Genomic DNA, 1,937 nt, shown 5'->3' with positions numbered 1-1,937 from the left:
TGTCAGATGAGAAAAAAGAAAAAAAAGAAAAAAGAAAAAAGAAGCAGAATGAGTCCGTAAAAAAGTTTTGGATCTAAAAAGGAAACAAAGGCTGAAATGAAAAAAAAAAAACAAAAAACAAAAAACAAAAAACAAAAAAAACAAGGCCGATAGCCATTAGTAGCGCGCTCTCGTGTAATGAATGAATGCGTGAATGTAGGATTGACATGAAATTCTTAAAGATAAACTAAAATGACCGAAAAATGGGCTGAAATGACTTAAAAAAATAAAAAGTGAATGACTTAGAATGACTTTAATGAACTTAAGGATGAATTAAATGATCTTAAGAATGACTTGAATGCTTAAAAAAGAACTGGAATCCTTCAAAAACAATTTGAATGATCTGGAGAATGACTTGAATGGCTTTGAGACTGATTGGTTGTAAAGTGGGGTGATAAGTTTACATTAAATTAATACATAAAAGTGATCCTCCACTTTATATCACAATAAGTACAGCATGTACTAAGAACAGATAATACACCCTGATCTTGGCCAAAAGGCCAAGAAAAGGGTATTTATTTGCTTCCCCACCGAACAAATTAGGCACAAGGCCGATTTTTAATGTGAGGAGTGAAGGGGAAATGGGGACCAACTCCCCGAGGAGTAGGGGAGCTGGTTACCCCTATATTGACCAAGGTCTTATATGTGGCATTGCTCCCACATATGGTCTTTGCTTTCAGTATCTGCCGGAACAGATACTACACCGTGATCTTGGCCAAAAGGCAAATAAAAGCTTAAAGAGCGAAGAACAGCATCTATTAACAACAGGCCTTTGATCTTAACCAAAAAGGCCAAGCACAAAAGTGTTACGGACAGACCGACCGACCGACCGACAGACCGACGGAGTGACTTATAGAGTCGTTTACACGCGATTAAAAAGCAAAAGACTTATTCTTCTAGTCGGCAAAATACAAAGAAACTGCACAAATGCGACAGCAACAAAAACACACACACAAAAAAGAACAACACAGAAAGAAAAGAAGACGAAAGAAGGCGTCGTTTCCTATTTTAAGGAGGTTTTTCGGTGCAGAAAACAAGACCCGAGTGTCCGATTTGGAAGTGTAAACTGTCATTTAGTACACAGGTGGGGGGTGCATGTTAGGTGGAAGGAAAAGGACCAAGGGTAGGAAAAAAGAAGCAAAATAGTCCATTATTGGAAACTCCTGATAAAATACAGATTTGGAAACAAATGTTTGGAGAAGAAAAAAGAAGAAACTTCACTAAAGACGGATTAGCTAGGGTTAGGGTTAGGGTTAGGGTTAGGGTAAGGAAAAGGTTAGAGTTTAGACCCTCAAAGTAAAGAACCAAATAAAACCTTTAAATAACAAAAGAGATTTGTCGGGGTGGGGATTTTGTAGGGTGGGGGAAAAAAAAAGACGGACGAAGGTCGCTACAAACGTTTTTTCAAGTGACTCAAAGAAATTCGCCAAATCTGGATCGACTTTGGTTTTTGGTTATTTTTGGCGTCGACGGACGAAATCTTTAAGTTCACTTAACATTCAAAAGCAGATAAAAACCTCAACATTTATATAGCACTATATATATCTAGCTTTTAAACTCAGTTTATATCTACATATGAATATATATATATATATAATTATTACTCATATATCAACGTATTGTATTATAATGAGATATAATATATTATGTATCGATTTTCAACAACAAAAATCAACATAACTTTAAAGGCGATAAAATAGACCGTATACTATCGGTATAGGCAGCAGATAATAGTGTCTAGGGTGAAAGTTCGAGCCCAAATAAACGCAACTACATTCGAGCCCTAATAAAGTCGACTACGGTGATGAGCCGTAGTACGGCGAAACATGTGTTCGTAGGTAAATCTTTTATAAGTAAAATAAATGACATGTACATTTAATCTGTTGCCACAGTCGCTG

At 36.3% G+C, this 1,937-nt stretch overlaps 1 pseudogene; it reads right to left on the bottom strand.

The window, feature by feature from the left end:
* Positions 1–425: 425 nt before the first annotated feature.
* LOC145285359 (U2 spliceosomal RNA) lies at positions 426–552 on the bottom strand (annotated as a pseudogene).
* Between the last annotated feature and the right edge of the window lie 1,385 nt (positions 553–1,937).

This window comes from Euprymna scolopes, chromosome 9 (genome assembly GCF_053919585.1).
Source record: "Euprymna scolopes isolate OS-2025 chromosome 9, ASM5391958v1, whole genome shotgun sequence".
Taxonomy (NCBI): domain Eukaryota; kingdom Metazoa; phylum Mollusca; class Cephalopoda; order Sepiida; family Sepiolidae; genus Euprymna; species Euprymna scolopes.
This window is presented reverse-complemented; position numbering and strand designations above follow the sequence as displayed.